Genomic DNA, 19,530 nt, shown 5'->3' on the forward strand with positions numbered 1-19,530 from the left:
GCGGTACTACGGTTGGACAAATCTACCACAAGACAACATATCAAGTATGATTCCTACGCACCACGACTCTCCTACATCCTACTCTTGCATAGATTTGGCCTAAAATCTCAAGAACAACAAGCATCTCCCCAAAAACCTAGAAGCGAGAGAACAACCAAGAAAAAGAGGGATTTAGGGAAAAACCTTGGTCCATGGCAAGAGGAAGTGGTGGGGAACGATCCCACCGGTCGGAATCCGAGGAGAGTGGCCGGAGACGGAGATCCGGCGAGGACCTCCGGCGCCGTTCTTGAGCAAGAGAGAGAGAGAGAGAGAGACGTGGGGAGAGAGACGAGTGAATGGGTATGGGGAGTTGGAACTCCCCTGCCCGAGTCATAACCCCCACGCTCGCTCAACGGCGCGGTAGTACCGTGCCTCATCGCGGTAGTACCGCTCGGTGGAAGTACCGCACCTGAGCGGTAGTACCACGCTATGGCGCGGTAGTACCATGCCTCTCAAAGCGGTAGTACCGCGGCAAGCCGCGGTAGTACCGTGGGCTCAAGAAGATGCATGTTTCAAGCATGCGAAAAACGAGGTCTTTGCACGAACACTTCAAGGCAACACGACACCACAAGACCATGCTACACACACAGGCAAAAAGGCAAACGACAAAACGAAACAACCACGAGACACCACCTCTCCAAAGAGAGGGCGGTGGCCGTAGCCACCTATGTTTGAGTCAATTGGTATGGCACCGCGAAGAATTATCCTTCCTTCCATTACCAAAACTCGTCTTTGAAGCACGAGTACCATCAAACATGGCTAAAGTGAAAGACTTGATCAATTTATGCATAATTGGGGGAGGAAGAGTTCATTGTGAGAACAACACTCCCCCTATGTCCATGCCTACATCTAAACAAGACAACACATTGAGTATTGTGGGGTGTGCAAGGGTTAAAGCAACATTGCTCGAATCAATGATATTTAGCTCATGCCTTAACTCACGAAATCTTGCTTCATCCAAGGGCTTCGTGAAAATATCTGCAAGGTTATCATGAGTGTTGACATAGTTGAGCCCGATCTCTCCTCGCCTAATGTGATCCCGGATGAAGTGATACCGGATCTCAATATGCTTCGTCTTGAAGTGTTGCACCGGGTTGAGAGAGATCTTGATGGCACTTTCATTGTCACACCAAAGAGGCACTTTGTCACAAATGACACCGTAATCCTTTAAAGTTTGCCTTATCCATAAGAGTTGTGCACAACAACTACCGGCCGCCACATACTCCGCTTCGGTGGACGAGAGAGACACACAACTTTGCTTTTTGGAAGACCAACTTACCAAAGAGCAACCAAGGAATTGGCACCCTCCGGACGTGGACTTCCTATCCACTTTGTCTCCTGCCCAATCGGAATCTGAATACCATACAAGCTTGAAGTTTGCTCCTCTTGGATACCATAAGCCAAAGTTTGGGGTATGAGCCAAATATCAAAACATTCGTTTGACCGCCACATAGTGACTTTCCTTATGGCTTGGAACCATGCACAAATTCCCACACTCAACATGATATCCGGTCTAGATGCACAAAGGTAGAGAAAGGAGCCTATCATGGAGTGATATACCTTTTGATCCACCGCTTTACCATTGGGATCTATGTCAAGTTGGCACTTAGTGGGCATTGGAGTGGAAGCCGGCTTGACATCACTTAGCTTGAATATCTTGAGCATGTCTTGAGTATATTTGGCTTGGTTGATGAAGGTTCCTTCTCTTTTTGATTCACTTCGAACCCTAGAAAGAACTTCAACTCTCCCATGGAAGACATCTCGAACTTTGAGGTCATAAGAGCGGCAAATTCCTCATTGAAAGCTTTGTTAGGGGAACCAAAGATAATATCATCAACATATAATTGGCACACAAACAACTCTGCTTTGACCTTCTTAGTAAAAATAGTGGGGTCGATTAGCCCAACTTCAAAACCACAGTCTTGTAACAACTCGGTAAGGTGGTCATACCACGCACGTGGGGCTTGTTTAAGGCCATAGAGTGCCTTATCGAGTTGATACACATGATCGGGAAAGTAGGGATCCTCGAACCCGGGGGGTTGCTTGACATAAACCAAATCATTAATGGGACCATTAAGAAAAGCACTCTTCACATCCATTTGTTGTACTTAAAGTTATGATGAGAAGCATATGCAATCAACATGCGAATAGATTCAAGACGAGCAACGAGAGCAAAGGTTTCACCGTAGTCGATACCCTCGACTTGGGAGTAGCCTTGTGCTACCAAACGAGCCTTGTTGCGTATGATAATCCCACGGGCATCTTGCTTGTTCTTAAATATCCACTTGGTTCCAATGACATTGTGGTTCCCCGTCGGTCTTGGCACCAATCTCCACACTTTGCTGCGCTCGAAGTTGTTGAGTTCTTCATGCATGGCATTGAGCCAATCTGGATCTTCTACGCCTCATAGACCTTGGCGGCACGACGCTCCAATTCCTCCTCGGGGGTGAGACGAGGAGTGGTCACTTTATCATCTTGAGCGTCGTCTTGAGCTTGTTCTTGTTCTTGAACTTGCTCGGAGGAGAGAACTTGACCTTGGGCATCACTTGATGTGTCAACACCGTCTTGAGCATGATCTTGCCCTTGGTCATGTTCTTGAGGATGAGGGCCTTCATGTTGTTCTTTGGAAGCGTGTGGGCCTTGGGTTGGTGATGGCTCCACTTGAGTGGAGCATTGTCCTTCTCCTTCGGCCACAAGGGGTTCCTCAATGGGTAGGATACAGCCAACACCCATTCTTCTTATGGCTTGAGGAGGAATTTCATCACCTACATCACAAGTGCCACTTTGCTCCACTTGGGAGCCGTTATTCTCATCAAACTCCACGTTACATGTCTCCTCAATAAGTCCCATGGATTTATTGAGGCCATGGTAAGCATGAGAGTTTGTAGCATAACCAACAAATATGCCCTCATAAGCTCTAGCCTCAAATTTAGACAACCAAACACCTTTCTTGAGAATGAAACACTTACACCCGGACACCCGAAAGTACTTGAGGTTGGGCTTGTTACCGGTGAGTATCTCATATGGAGTCTTGTTCAAGCCCTTGTGGAGGTAGAGCCGATTGGATGCATGACACGCGGTGTTGATGGCTTCGGCCCAAAAGTTGTACGGAGACTTGAACTCCGCCATCATGGTCCTTGCCGCATCCATCAACGTCCAGTTCTTCCTCTTTGCAACACCGTTTTGTTGAGGGGTGTAAGGTGCGGAATATTGATGCTTGATCCCCTCATCACTAAGAAACTCATCCAAGGTGTAGTTCTTGAACTCGGTGCCGTTGTCACTTCTTATTGTCAAGATCTTTGCATTGTGTTGACGTTGTGCTTCATTTGCAAAGTCAATGACGGTTTGTTGGGTCTCGGTCTTCCTCTTGAAGAAATACACCCAAGTGTATCTTGAGTAGTCATCCACAATCACCAAGCAATACTTCCTACCCCCAAGACTATCGAAGGATGGAGGCCCAAAGAGATCCATGTGAAGGAGCTCTAAAGGCCTCTTTGAGTAAATGATAGTCGTGGGAGGGTGAGCCTTCTCATGTAGCTTTCCTTCGATACAAGCACTGCAAGCACGATCTTTAGCAAAACTAACATTCGTTAGTCCACGGACATGGTCCCCCTTGAGAAGACTTTGCAAAGATCTCATATTGACATGGGCTAGATGGTGATGCCAAAGCCATCCCACATCAACTTTAGCCATTAGGCATGTCGCGGTTTTACTGGGTCACTCCGAAAAGTTAATCACATATATATCGTTCTCGACATGCCCAACAAAGGCTACTTTAAGAGTCCTGCTCCACAAAAGGGCCACGGTATCGATATCAAAGAAAGTGGCAAAGCCCATGATTGCAAGATGATGAACGGAAAGTAAATTGTATGCAAGGGACTCAACAAGCATGACCTTCTCGATCGTGAGATCATGAGAGATGACCACCTTGCCAAGTCCCAATACCTTAGAGGATGAGGCGTCATCCCACTTGACATTGGTGGGCATAGATGGAATCTTGTGCACGTCCACCGCCAAGTCCTTGCTTCCGGTCATATGATTTGTAGCTCCGCTATCGAGCAACCATGATCCCCCACCAGAAGCAAACACCTACAAGAGATTAATGCTTGGTTTTAGGTACCCATTTTGTAATGGGTCCTTTGATGTTAGTAACAAGTGTTTTTTTGCAATTAAGCATGACTACAACTATTTCAACATGTAATTTTCATCTTTTACAATTCGAGTAGCTTATCCCATGCCATGCAAGGCGCTATGTCTTGGAGAGGATGGGTTTTGAAGACCATGAAAGTTTCACCTAAGGACTCATCATGATGTGGATTTTGAAGTAAAGTTGTACAATTCTGAGAGCGTAACCCATTTTGGTTGCAAAAAATGGGAAGCACTTTGCAAGATGTATGGTTTTGATGAGGGTATGCTTGTCACCATGGATCTTGGTGATCCTGAAATCGAGCAAGACAATATGGACATTTGGGTCCTTGTTGATACGCCTCCAATTCTACTGCTATGTGAGTTTCTCAAACATAGTTATTAGCTAATTTATATTGTTTATTTCAAAATAGTTGACAGCTTATTTCCATTGACAGCTTATTTTCATTCTTCAAAGAATGTGCGGGAGATGGTAGGCAAAACCCACTACACCGATGGCTCCGAATTAACTTACAAGGAAAAAATCATCTGGTCGGATTTTGTACTGACATTGAGAATTACAATATCTACAATCAAACTCCTCAACATTATGATCAATATGTGCCACTAGTGCATGTGTTGAACTATGGTAACTACCATGGAGATACCCTGGTAAGATTTTTTACTATTATGACATCCGTGCATCTTTTGCATACTTCTTAAACTAGTACATCATTGCTAACTACGAAGTTATTACTATGTTTTTCAACAGATAATCCCAGAGAATTGTGTGCCTCATTTGATGTATCAGAAAGGTAGCCTTAATGTTTTGAACATACAGCCAGGTCATCCTACAAATCTCAACTGTCCATACCAGATTTCGAAAAGGAATGGAGACATGCAAATCAAATGATGGAAAAAATGTATGGACAGTCGTAAGGAGGTTCTTGGAAGCAAAAGGAAGCGAAGCGCAAGAATTGGAGACAGGATGATCTCCATTCTCCATAATGGAGTGTCAGGATCTATATTGTTTTATGCTATTTTACCTTAAAGAGGGTATTTATGTCCTACCTAATACTGATGATCATGTGCTAAGAACAATTAAGTAGGGTTGGTTCGATGACTATGAGGATGATGATCGTATGACTTGTTATTAATAACGAGTAGAAGTTGTATGATGATGATTAGTAGACTTGTTATTATATATGATGATGCATGATGCGAGCATGAAGAGTTATTATATATCAACGGGTGAAATGAACATGGATTGGATTGAAGTGAAGGCAACATGCATGTGGTGCATGTTGAAAGTAGTACAATCCAAACTTGATCAAGTTAGGATTAGTATTACTTTCGACATGCACCACATGTTGCCTCACTTCAATCTAAGTCATGTTTAGGCATAGCAGTAGCGGTAGCACGGAGATAAGAGAGGACACATCTCTCTATTATCTACCTATACCAACCTAAATTAACCCCCAAAACCCCTAAACCACCTCCTTTAAAAAAACCCTGAAATGCTGACGCGTGGAAGCTTATTGGCCCCGGTTGGTGCTACCAACCGGGACGAAAGGCCCTCGTGCCTGGGCTCACCGGAGCAGCCACGTGGAGGACCATCTGTCCCGGTTGGTATAAGAACCAGGACTAAAGGCCTAGGGCACTAGTAACGACCATTTAATCCCGGTTCCCCAACCGGGACAGATGGGCCTTATGAACCGGGACAAATGGGCCTTTTTCTACTAGTGACATGTGGACGGTGGAGTACTAGGCACCAGAGGAGGTTTGGCTGCGGCTGTATGCAGATATGAACAAGGGAATTATATGGGGAGCTCAGCACTAGTAGTGCAAGGAGTAACAGACCCACCTACTCTAGAAGCAATGGCGTGTTGAGAAGTTGTGGCCCTAGCAGAAGATCTGGGAATCCATAACTTTGTGGTGGCCTCCAACTGCCAACAGGTGGTCTCGAACATCAACAGAAGAGCCAGAGGAACTTATGGAGCAATTATTAGTGAGATAAATCTTATATCATCTTCTTTTCTTTGCATTTTTGTTTTTGAAAGTCGTGATGTCAATGTAGAAGCACACCGTCTAGCCAAGTTTTCATTTTCGAGAGGCCCTGAACGCCACGTTTGGTTTGGTGCACCCCATGACCTCAGATGTATCCCACACCATGTGGACTTTCATGAATAAACTTGGATTTTACCCCTCAAAAAGAAGAAGAAGTTGTGCTAGTACTGTACCACAGGTGAAAAATATCACCATTGCTATTGATGTTCAACAGAGGTAACGATTTCCTTACAAACAAGAATGAAGTTAACAGTTTCTTTGAGCTCAAACCATCTACTGGCAGGGCCATCAGAAAAGACTCTTCTAATAGTTAGGGCATCTCCAACGGCAACTCGCAAAAACCTCCCGCATTCGTTCGTGGACAGGGGGACCAGTCCGCGGATACGGATGCGAGAGGCAACCATCCAACGCTAGTTGCATACATTTTCACAACAACTCAAACTAACCGGACGAAATTCATATAAACACGGTCGGATTTCATGCAAACAGGATGGATTTCATATAAGAAGCTGGATTTTCAAATAAACATGACGGATTTCAGTACATTTACATCAGTGGTGCTAGTCTGGCTCTAAAGGTATAATTAATACCTAATCTAAATTGCCGCCCGCGGATCCCTTTGTCTTCCTCATGTCTGGCAGCCCGATCACCGGACTCCCGGGAGCCCCAGAGATATATGCTTCAGCGCAAAGGACGGCTCACTTCCCCACCACTCATCAGAGGGAACCCCCCGGCTGATGCTTCAAGGGGAGGGGAAGGCGGCGCCTCCGCTTCCGTGAAGCCCATGTGGGATCAACGGAGATCCTCGAAAGAGAAGAACCGGGCAAGACACCGGCTATGTACGCCGGTGTCGCCTACGCGTGGCCTTCATGGACCCAAGCGGCGGCAGACTTTCGTGTTCTACTACCCGGTGATGGTGGCGGATGCGGAGGTGTCGACCACTGACTCATCGCTCTCCGCACACCCGGCTTATGCCTCTGCCTGCATGGCGTGGTCGTAGGCACCTGAGACACGGTCGCAGGCACAGGAGGAGCGGTCGCAGGCATGAGAGGCAGGGCTGCAGATGCGGGAGGCACGGTCGTTGACGGCTGCGATGACGCCCGTGCTGTCGTGCCGGCGTCGAGCAACTGGCCACTCCTCATCGAGTGGGCCTAGAGTGGCGAGTTGCTGAACCACGTGGTGGCTTGGGGCGGCAACTTGTTCCGTCGAATGAGGCGCGTGAGCGGAGCAGTGAGCTACCTCGCTTGTATCCGGCCGGCTCGGCGGGCCACCCAGCCGGCTTTCTATGTCGGAGAACTGCTCTTTGGAAGCCATCGGAAGAGTGGTGGAGGAGGAGATTGGGGGAGTGGCGAAGGGGTAAGGTTCTTGCCAGTGCCTGCCCTCGTTTAAATAGAGGGCGAATGGTAGGAGCTTGGCTGGCGTTGCGTTTAATGCCGACCCGCTCATGAACGGACGTGTGGCCGGAGTAGGTTTCTCGGCTTTCATGCGGGGTTAATGGGGGCGTATGAATGCGGCAAGAGGCGTGTTCAGTCGGGCATGCAGCGAGCAGCGTCCTCGGTCGGCGCGTCGCTTCAATGGCAGAGGCAGTGAGAGGCCACGTCCGCCCTGAGCCGTCTTCAACGCAGAGTGGTGCGCTTTATAGCGGCATGAATGCGGACAGCTGGCGCCGGACGGGAGCGCATGTGAGGTTTTTTTTATGGGCCAGGGCGGTCAGAAGCGGGCTTGAGAGCTGTTCGGACTCCCGCAAACCTCCCCCACTTTTGTTTCCGGTTTGCGGAAAAAATCGCATCCGGACCGCTCCGCGGACCGATACAGGTCGGCGTTGGATGGCTTCCATAGTCCGAACGATTGCGGGAGGTTTACGGTCCGTCTTGAAGATGCCCTTACTACCTCTGTTTCAAATTATATTAAACTCCCAAGATGTCTTATATTTAAGTAGAGGGTGTAATTTATTTAATCTCATTCGAACCCTAACCTTCCTCTAATGGTTACCAGCCACCTTTTCGCTTCGTTTCATTACAAGTTTACAACACACCAAGAGGTCCCAACAGTGAATAGCAAGAGGCCCCAACAGTTTTCAAACTTGGTATCGTGGTATCATGTGATACTTGGTATCACAGGATATTTTGGAAAGATATCCTGTGATACCAAGCATCACATGATCCCATGATACCACATCCAAAAACTAAAAGTTTGTGCTTCAAAAAAATTCAAAAAAATTTATGGATGTTCAAAAGACATCTAGCTACCATCCCTAAAAAATCAAATTCAAATTCGAAATATACATGGAGAGACAAAAAAGACAAATCTTCATGTGAATAATACCAACTTTGCTTTTGTCTTTTGTGGCACTATTCATGCAGAATTTGTCTTTTTTATTTCTCAGTGCGTGTTTTGATTTTGGATCTGAATTTTTTAGGGTTAGTAGACATGTGTCTTATGAACACTCGTGATTTTTTTTTTGAAAATTTTTGAACCACAAAAATTAGAGTTTTCAAACTTGGTATCATGGTATCATGTGATACTTGGTATCACAGGATATTTTCCCCATTCCCAACCACATGTCCTCCTAAGCTTTACTTCAACCAGAGCCCAATTATAATTCAGTTTAACTGCCTAGGGAGCCATGAACGGTACATGCCCTCTTAAGGAGAAAATATGTGTGTTTTAAGGCAGTATCCCAAGTATACTGAAAGTCTGGAGACTCTTATTTTTGGGCCGGACTAATGGCAACGAAGAAGTATTTTTTCCGCTATTGTTCCTTCTCAATTAAAGATGACTCGGAAATTATATTCTGGGAGGATAAGTGGCTAGGTAATGCTACTCTCCAGGGACAATATCCAGCTCTGTACAATATTGTGCATCACAGGGGCGATACTGTTGCCAAGGTTTTGGAATCATTTCCGCCAAATGTGACGTTCAGAAGGGATTTAATTGGACCTACACTCCAATCATGAAACATATTGCTCCAACGGTTAACCATGATACATTTGTCACAAGGGTTCGATGTCTTTCGTTGGAATCTACATGGGAATGGGCAGTTCTCAGTGGAGTCTATGTATAGAGCTTTGATCAAGTCAGATGTGCCAGTTGATAATAATAAGAAGATTTGGAAGATGAAGATACCTCTTAAGAATAAAATCTTTGTGTGGTATCTTCGTCACGGAGTCATTCTTATTAAAGATAACCTTATTAAGAGGAATTGGTATAGAAGTACGCAATATGTATTTTGTCCGCATGATGAGACAATAAAACATTTGTTCTTTCAGTGTAAATTGGCTCATTCTATATGGTCAGTCATCCTGATAGCTTCTGACTTGTATCCTCTGTGCAGTGTTGCTAATATAGTTGACAACTGGTTACATGGGATTGATCATAGATTTAGAATTCGTTTCAGGGTTGGAGCGCTTGCCGTGATTTGGTCACTTTGGCTATGTAGAAATGATAAGGTTTTTAATGATAAAAGTATTTCTCTTAGAGCAACTCTACCAGACCCCGCATCCGGCGCAAACCCGCATAATTCCGGTGATTATATAGGCTCGGCCCATTTTTGTGGCCAGACCAGAGCCCGCATCGATGTCCGGCCCGTAAATTTTTTTGCAGCAGCCCGCAAACGCAACCCCCGAGCCACTATAACTGCGGGTTTGCGGGACAGATGCGGGTCGAAACCCTATCCTCCCGCCGCCACGTTCCCCTCCAATTCCCCACCGCGCCGCTCGATTTCTCGCCACCGGCGAGCCTTGAACCACCATGACCGACTCGGGGATGAGGCGGAGCGCCGCCGCCGTGCCAGATCTGACGCCGCGCGCAAGCGGGGGCGCGTCGGTGGCTCAACCAGGGTGCCCGGCCGCCGCCGGCATTCGACCGACGCAAGCTCGACGAGTTCAAGCTTGAGCGCGCCCGTCGCCGCCGTGCCTCCTCCGGCAACTGGTCCGCGAGGAGCTCATCCGGCCACGGATCCGCGGGGTGCTCATCCGCGGGCGCATCGAGCTCGCGGCTCGTTCCGGTGAAGAGGGAGCCGGAGGAGGCCGTGCCCGATGCACCGCCGCGCCGAGGCGTAATCGGACCCGAGGACTACCTCCCATCGGGGCAGGATGAGCTCCTCAAGCGCGACGTCCTCGAGCGGTCGGCGAGAGATCAGGAGGAGATGGAAGAGCGCATCCGGCGCGAGCTCGAGTACGAGCGGCTCTTCCTCGAGACGGGCCTCACGGCATCGCAGGCGCACGCATCGAAGGAGGCCGACCTGCGCGTGATGAAGGAGGAGCAGGCGAAGCTCTTCGTCGACCTCGACTCCGACTCCTCCGACTCCGACTGATCGCCGCCGGTGGGCAGATACCGCAGGAGCTCCGGTAAGCTCAATTTTGTTGCAGTGGTGCGGTAGCGTAGGCCCTCTCTACCATATCTAACCTTTATTTATGTATGTGGCTTGTATGAACTTATATGGAAAGAAGAACCATCTATGCGAGCGAGCTCCGGCGAGCTGTTGCTTAAATTTCTCGCGCGAAACAACTTTTTTTTAAAATTTAGGGGTTTGTTTACTGTTTCTAGTCTGCCGCCACAAATTTCGGCCTGCATAACCGCCCCGTGCGACCTGCAAACACATTTTGCAGATCGGCAAAATGCGGGGTCTGCTAGAGTTGCTCTTATGCAGGTTATCTACAGATGTACCGGGACGCTTCGTTTGGTCCTCTCTACAATGAGTGAAGAACCGAGACCTGTTTACCAAGGTGTGTACATGATTGGAGGCTACGCGGGGGATATTTTTACCCAACATGACTGGCAGCATGATCTTAGGATTGGGCCACCTGCGGCTTAGGCGTCATATATATTCATCTTTGTATTTCGCCCTCTTCTTTTATTTTGGTTTATCGTGAGGACTTTGTTAGTTGTGTGCATCTTAGTTATGCAGAGACTGGGTATAATGCTGAAATCTTTTAAATAATAAAGCGTTCCTTTTCGAAAAATGACTGGTATAGATGCCACAACGCGAACTAACTAGTTTCAATATCAACAATGAAGTAGAAAAATGGTGATAGATTATGCATGTGGTATATCGAGAGAGGAGGCGGCAGTGCCAAAAACACGGATGCCGTAGCCAGGCCAAGTGCGGATCACGGCTGCCTCGGTATACAAGACGGCATGCAGCACAGCAGGGAGAGCTGCACCTCCATCAACGTCCACACACCTTTGTCTTCGTTTCCAATGTCTCTTAGCGTCTCACCACAATGGTTTTCTGAATCCATTTCGATCCAAGAATCAACCATGCCACGCTTGCATACGTGGGCGATGGAACATGGAGTGAGCATGGAGTAGAGTTCTTCCTCGTTGGCAGCCATCTCTCCGAGCCCGAACCCGATCCAGAGCATGGAACTGATGATGTTTGACATGTGGGCGTAGGCAGTTATGCCTAACTGATTTTCAGCACTCTCTACTAGCTCCGAGGAAATTGTTGCCAAAAATGATGGTTGTTTGAGAAGAATTCCAACACAATACCGGTTGAGCCCAGCAGGAGACGAGTCACGAAATCAGGTCACTGGGCCGAAACCCCCCAGAATCCTAGAATAAGATAAGGTGTCGTCAAGGCCACCCCACCTCGTGAGGCAAATGAACTTGATCGGCTAAAACACTTGTTTGGCCGACACAAGCTGAAGGCGGGGTCGAGATAAAAACACCCTGAAGAAACAAGCCGATCGAAGCGTGCATGTCGCAGCAGGAGCTACCCAGAACCAGGTTCCTTCTCTCAGTCGTTCGTTCAACGGCTTCATCATATCTCTGGAAGAAAAAGAAAAATATCTCTCGAAGCAAACATTCAGACGAACCTGCGGCCATCGGTCGAACGGTCGACCGAGCCCCATGGGCGCCGGCGGAGCCCAAGCACCCACAGCTTTCCAGCGCTCCATCGTCCAGCTCCAGGCAGCAGGATCGCTCGCTGCATCCAATCCCATGTGACGGGTATCCATGGACGGGCCCGCGCGGCATGGACCTCAAAAGCGATAAAAACACTCTGCACCTCTGCCGCTGCTGCTTAAAAACGCAGGCGGGGAAGGAAAGATCCCGCTTTAGGACCAGCCTTTACACGTACGATCGCACATTATCAACAGCTAACCGGCTACGTGTAGTGTACGTACTTACTACGTACTAGTACAAGGTAAGTATGCCCGTGGCGTGGCATGATTAGCGTCTCCTCGAGAGCGGCGCCTCTCCTCTCCGGCGGCGTCGCGTAGGCTCGAACACCATGATTCTGTTCCTGAAAGCGCTCATCAAGGCGAGGCATGCCGAGCTTAGGCACTGCAAAGTCTCTGCAAAACACTGGTAGAAACTGGAGTACGTAGCTAGCTATAGCTGCTGGTAGACAGGATCGACAGCTGCATGGTAAAGAATGAAATCAAGCCTGTGTGCATGCTGTGCCTAGGCATGTAGGTACTAGGTAGCCTCTGAATGCAACGAGTTCTTGTGATGCCGGCGACGTGGTCTGATGAGTGGGTGTTTAGGTGGTGTAGCTAATGATCTGACGCGGCTGCTGCTTAGGTTTCTGATGAAGCCAAGGTAGAGGAGAGCTTAATTAGATGTTACAACCTTGAGGAGACTTTTCTTCCCCGCAGGCTAGCTAATCGAGCCTGCCTGCATGCATGCATGCATGCAGGACAGCTTCTGATCCTAACCCGGCCGATTCATGCTGTCTTTGACCGTCCGGCGTTTGGTCCAGGGGGTAGTACGTACGTACGGTGTGATCCTAATCTATGTTGGAGCTGCGTCTATGTTATAACTTGTGTTTTTACAACAAAAAATTTTGTGGTCCATCTATGTTGTGCGTGCGTGTGTGTGTATACTTCGAACGAATAGGTTACTCCACTCTATAGTCTACATCTTCTACTAGACGTCTTCTCCCCTTCAGAATATTCCGTGTCGTCTAAAGGAAGAACAAAGTGAAGAGCAGACAAGACACTCTCATCGAACTCGTTCAGTACCAAGTCTGGAACCTCCATCTACAGTAGTACACGACTAAACTCTACATGAGTTTGGTGCATCCAAGTTGGTGAATTGAGATTTCGGATCCCATCTTTCCAACTCCCTAGAGGATATATGCGTGCATACAACAAGCTGCAGTCCATGCCCTTCAGCTGGTCATTTGGCCATATCTGTGTACATTATGCAGCACGGCACACTGATCAAGTGCCATGCCCGGCCGGCCTTGATCTGTATCATTGCATGGACAGCCATGCCATGGCTCACTCACCACCACCACCACCACCAGTTAGCTCGCGCTTGCCCATCAGGCTTAGCATGCGCGCAGACAGCCACCAGCAGCACGCTGCAACACAGTGGATAACTAGGTATGGATTTGTGTTGGAATGTTGCGACATGGCCTGTGCCTGAGAGTGGCGGCCAGCCCATGATCAGGCTCATCAATGGTTTCTACCACTGAGGCACTGATACGGCTAGATACAAATGAGATGGTTTCTATCACTGATTGGGCTGGAGCCCTTACTAACCTTGTGAACTTCATACTCACGAATCCATTAATTTGATGGTCATTTGTGTGCCTAGCTTGCTACGAGTTGACTCTCAGGCCTAGCCAGCATTAACCGTGGAGCGGAATAGGGAAACATGTTACACTAAACACAAGGAGGAACATGCATGTATATATGTATCTAAACTATTGGTGTACGACGAGAGGAAACGGAGATAGCATTGGTCCGTGTTGAGCTGCATCGATGTCCTCCGCCCCTGCTCCCTAGGCTCCCCCCTGCTTGCCTCCCTCAGGATTCCACGACTAAATCAGACATCTGCCATGAAATCATGTGCACGTGCTCGTGCTCGTGCGGTTGGTGAGGTTAGGCTAGGAATGGCGCGGAAATGAAGAATGCAATTCTTGTAGTGCAAAGCGGAAAGAGGACTTGACAAGCAGAAGCAATGTGCATGTGATTCTAGGTGGAAAACATTGTTAGCAATTCTGATTGACTGTGCATGTGCATGGCTTGGAACGACGGTCTACGTACCGCTATATGAATTTTGAATTTTGCTAACCACATGTCCCATACGGTCGGTCTACGTACCGCTATAGTAAGCAAAGAAGGTGGAAGTGTCACGTACGTGATCTGTCCCCAAAAATTCGTCGTTTGGCCGAACGTGGATTTTCCCCAAGTAGCCGCTTCCGGTTCCCCCCGTTGACAAGATGCATGTATCTCAAAACAATAAAAATTGAAGCGTGAATGTGCCACATTTTGTGATTGTAGAAAAAACACTAGTACCAAAAATTGTGCAAAGATATTGCATAGTTCTACGTGCTAATAAAAAAAGACAGCAAACAAACATTTTTCATTAGCAATTCTTTTTCATTGTGGATTTTATTAGCTCAAAATGGAGCATCAAGAGGATACAAACCAAAAAGGCACACACGGCCTCTGCATAGCTAAGATGCATACAGCCAACACCAGCGCACGCACATAAAAACACGCCAGCAAATAGCAAAGTCATATAAGACCAAAGCTATGCGCATGCGAAGAAAAAAGAAAAATCCCAAACGATCAGATATGTTGTCGACAAACTACAACAATGACCATATCCGCACCAACCATCTCATAACATCGCACGCTTGACGAGATTCTTCAATAGCAACGCCTTCAGGAAGGGATCGGCGCTCAAGTGCCGACGTCACCGGATCCAGCCACCCATAACCAGAATCTAGATTTTCACCCTCAAGAACCAATCTAAGCATATCCAAGCAACGTCTTCAACAAGATAACGATATAAAAGTATCGTCATTGCCAGATATAACCAACAGGAAAGACCTAGGCTCCAAATTTGGTTTGGAGCTTGCTTCATATCAGCGCACCCGACCTCCAAATTTGGAGGCTCGCGACCTTCAAAAAGTATGCAAGCCGAGAATACTCATGTAGACTTTGCTAGACTTCCTCCGAGAGGTAAATCATGACATTTTTAATAAAAGAGCCACCATTCCCATCCACATTTAGAGAAACCCCTTAGTCTATCTAGACCAGCCTTTCCTACCCCAATCCAAACAAATAAGTGGAATACATATTTTTGAGAAAAATCAATATATTTTTAGTAATATGTATAAAAACAGTAATATTTTTTAACATGTACTTATTAATCTAGGATCCCGATATCTACGTTGCGTTCGATCAGGGCTGGTTCCAAAACGAACTAAACGTTCCCCAAGGAACGATCTCCGTGTTGAGCGAAAACGTTCGATCTTTTTTTTTAACCGATCTGGGGAACGAAAGATTCCTTCGCTCGCAGGCCCCCACACTAACCACTCTAACACGGGTTAGCCCAGTTTTCTTAGACAAGGTTTAAAAACTTGTGTTTAGACTTCATTTTGTAAATAGCAAAAAAAATCCCATGACGTGTACAAGGGAAAATTGTCATCTGGTGAGACGTAAAAATTAAATAACATGAATTTTTTTTTTGTAGCCACGTGACTATATTAGACCCATTTTACTTTAAAAAATGCCATGATTTTTGTATACAATTGAAAATTTCCTAAAAAATTGCCATTCGAGTTGATCAAACTACTTTACGATTTGCGATGATGTTTTTTTTTACAATGACAAGTTTTACAGCAATTTGATTTCTAAAAAAAGGTGGCAAAACTATTGCCACAACATCTCTGATAATGCTCACATGGCAAAAGATTATGTTCGAAAATAGCATGGCCAAAAAATACATGGAAAATTAGAATGAACAAAACATATGAACACAAATTTGCCATGGCAGATTGATATTGAAAATTTGCCATGGCTGGTTGACTTTGAAAACTTTCCATCGTAATTTTAATTAAATTTACCATGTTTTTATGATAAATTTGCCGTTTATTAAAACATCTCAAAGCATAAACAAAAAATTGCCATGACATATGCATATTAAAATTTTCCATGGTGTTTTAGTTATAATTGTCATGCTTTGTCTAAGAAAATTGCCATGAATGTATTCATATATTTAAAAAAAAATGCCAAGGCCCATAAACTACATTTTGCCATGCTCCATGCAATTAAGTTGCCATTGTCCCGGCAAAAAAAGTAATTGGTTGGCATTGTTACAAAAAGAATTGAATTTGACATGCCCCATAAACTACATTTTCCATGCTCCATGAACTTAAGTTGCCATGTTCCCATTAGAAAAGTAATGTTTTCCCGTTGTTGCAAAAGAAAAATAATTTGCCACTATACATAAACTACAAATGCCATGCTCCACGTACTTAAATTGCCATGATCTCATAAAAAGTAATTTATTTTGCCATGTTGCAAGAGAAAAGAATTGTTTGCAATAGGCATACAAATAAAAAGAGTTGCCATGCCATTTCAATAAAAAGTGTTTGCCAATGTGTGTTACAAAAAAATGTTGTTAATGTATAAATGGATTTGAACATCAGATTTAATGAACAAAAAAGTTAGCCATAGAAAAAATTGGAGACTGGCCAAATGATATGAATCATCGATGGAAGATCATAAAGTAAACGTGATCTTCAAATGGTAAAGTTCGAAAAAGAAAAAAAATGATTGACAAGAATGAGTGGGCAGCTCACACACATGCAAATTGACATACAAAAAACCCTAAGAAAATTTTGAGCACTTGGTGCATTGACATGGCAAAATGATCCTTGAAAATGAATAACAATTTTTCATGGTATATGAAAATTCATAGCATATTCATATTCGATTTTTCCATGGCAATGACTCCCTCCATAAAAAATATAAAAGCGTTTAGATCACTAAAGTAGAGATTTAAACGCTCTTATATTTCTTTACAAAGGGAGTATTTACTAAAAAGAATTATGATAGGTATTAAAGAATGTAAATTTTCCATGTCAAATGATGATAATTTTCCATGGCAATTGATCTCTAGTTCATAATGATTTACCATGGTATATATGAAATTAAAAGATGTCTAATTCATGATAAATGTAGAAAAATGGTATGAATTAAAGATCATTTGTCATGACAATTTTACAGATATGAAATTAAAAATCTCTAATACATGGCAAATTTAGACAACATAGTGGATTGCATGGAAAAACGATACGTAAAATAATAAATAGCAATTAGCCATGGCAACTGTTTATTAAAGCAAAGATATCATGGCAACTATTTACTAAAAACATTGCCATGGTATATCAAAATTCATTGCAGTTCTGCCATGGCAACTATTTACTAACAAAAGCTATCATGGACCAGCAGCAAAAATCAACACTAAAAGGGAAGCAAAGTAGAACATGATGACATGGCAAAATAATCTGTGTAAATGAATACACAATTTGCCATGATCTACGAAAATCCATAGCATATTCATATCAAAATTTGCCACGACAACTATTTACTAAAAATAAAGATGATATGTGTTGATGATTGTAAATTTTTCATGTCAATTGATGATATATACCATGGCAAATGATCTCTAACCCATCATGATTTGCATGGTATATGAAATTAAATGATGCCTATTTCATGACAAATGTAGAAAAAATGGTATGAATTAAAGATCATTTGTCATGGCAATTTTAGAGATATGTAATTAAAGATCTCTAATAGATGGCAAATTTAGACAACATAGTGGACAGACATGGAAAAAACGATTTGTAGAAGAATGAATAGCTATTTGCCATGACAACTATTTACCAAACAAAAGCTTAATGGCAACTATTTACTAAATAAACTGTCATGGTATATTAAAATTCATAGTAGTTCTGCCATGGAAACTATTTAGTAACAAAAGCTATCATGGACCAGAGCAAAATACTCACTCTAAAATAGAAGCAGAAGTAAAACATGGTGACATGGCAAAACAATCTCTAAAAATGAATAAGGCCATGGTCTATGAAAATTCATAACATATTCATATCAAAATTTGCCATGACAACTATTTACAAAAAAGAAAGAAACATGGTAGGTATTAAAGATGGTAAATCTGCCATGTCAATTGATGATAATTTACCATGGCAACTGGTCTCTAATTCATAATGGTTTGCCATGGTATATGAAACTAAGCGATGTCTAATTCATGAGAAATGTAGAAAAAATGGGATGATTTAAAAGATCATTTTTCATGGTAATTTTAGAGATATTTAATTAGATATCTCTAATACATGGAAAATTTAGACAACATAGTGGATTGACAAGGCAACAATTCAGTAAAAGAATGAATAGCACTTTGCCATGTCAATTATTTACTAAACAAAAGCTATCATGGTAACTATTTAGTAAAGAAATTGCCATGGTATATCAAAATTCATAACAAATTCATAGCGGTTCTGCCATGACAACTATTTAGTAACAAAAAGCTAGCATGGACGAGCAGAAAAAAGAAACAACACTAAAAAGGAAGCAAACGTAGAACATGGTGACATGGCAAAATGAACTCTCGAAATGAATAACAAGGAAACTAGAGTTGAGATAATGTGTTGCCTTTCCATTTGCCACGACGAAAAAAATGGTAGAAATTGCCATGGTACAAAATCCATCATCATGCAAAGCAATTTATTTTGCCATTCCTGTAAATAATGCCTCTTATAGACTAAATGTTGATACTTCTGTAGATATTGCCCTGTAGTGCTGGTTTTTCAGTCCCCACTCTTTGCTATTGGCCCAATTCAAAGAACAATCTCCAAGATGCATTTGAACCTTCCAGTAAACACCAAGACCACGCCCCTACTACTGCATATCGCGTATGGCAACCACAACACAGCGCTGCAACTACCCCGAGATTTATAAAAAAAACTGCTCCTTCACTAAATTCAGGTCGCCCGTCTCTAACGCGCATGAAAGTGAACCCAAAACTTTTCCATGAATGTATCAATACACGAGGAGGAAAAATGATGACCCATACCTCGCGCTGACGTATGTTGCTAGATTCGCGGAGGTACAGTGGTGGCAGCGAGCAAACGCGAGGGTGGGGTTGCGGCGGCTAGACGAGTTGCTCAAAGGCATCCTCTACCAGCAGAACACCTGTATCAGTGGCTCCTTGATACGTCTTCGTCGTATCTACTTTTCCAAACACTTTACATTGACGAACTAGAGCTAGTTCTGTGTCACCCTATGTTATGACTGTTACATGATGAATCGCATCCGGCATAATTATCCATCACTGATCCGGTGCCTATGAGTTTTCCATATACTGGTTCTCGCTTATTTACTTTTCCGTTGCTACTGTTACAATCACTACAAAATGCCAAAATATTACTTTTGTTGTCTTTACTTTTGTTACTGCTACCACCACTACCATATTACTTTGCTACTAAACACTTTACTGCAGATACTAAGTTTCCAGGTGTGGTTGAAT

Source organism: Triticum dicoccoides, chromosome 2A, assembly GCF_002162155.2.
Source record: "Triticum dicoccoides isolate Atlit2015 ecotype Zavitan chromosome 2A, WEW_v2.0, whole genome shotgun sequence".
NCBI lineage: Eukaryota > Viridiplantae > Streptophyta > Magnoliopsida > Poales > Poaceae > Triticum > Triticum dicoccoides.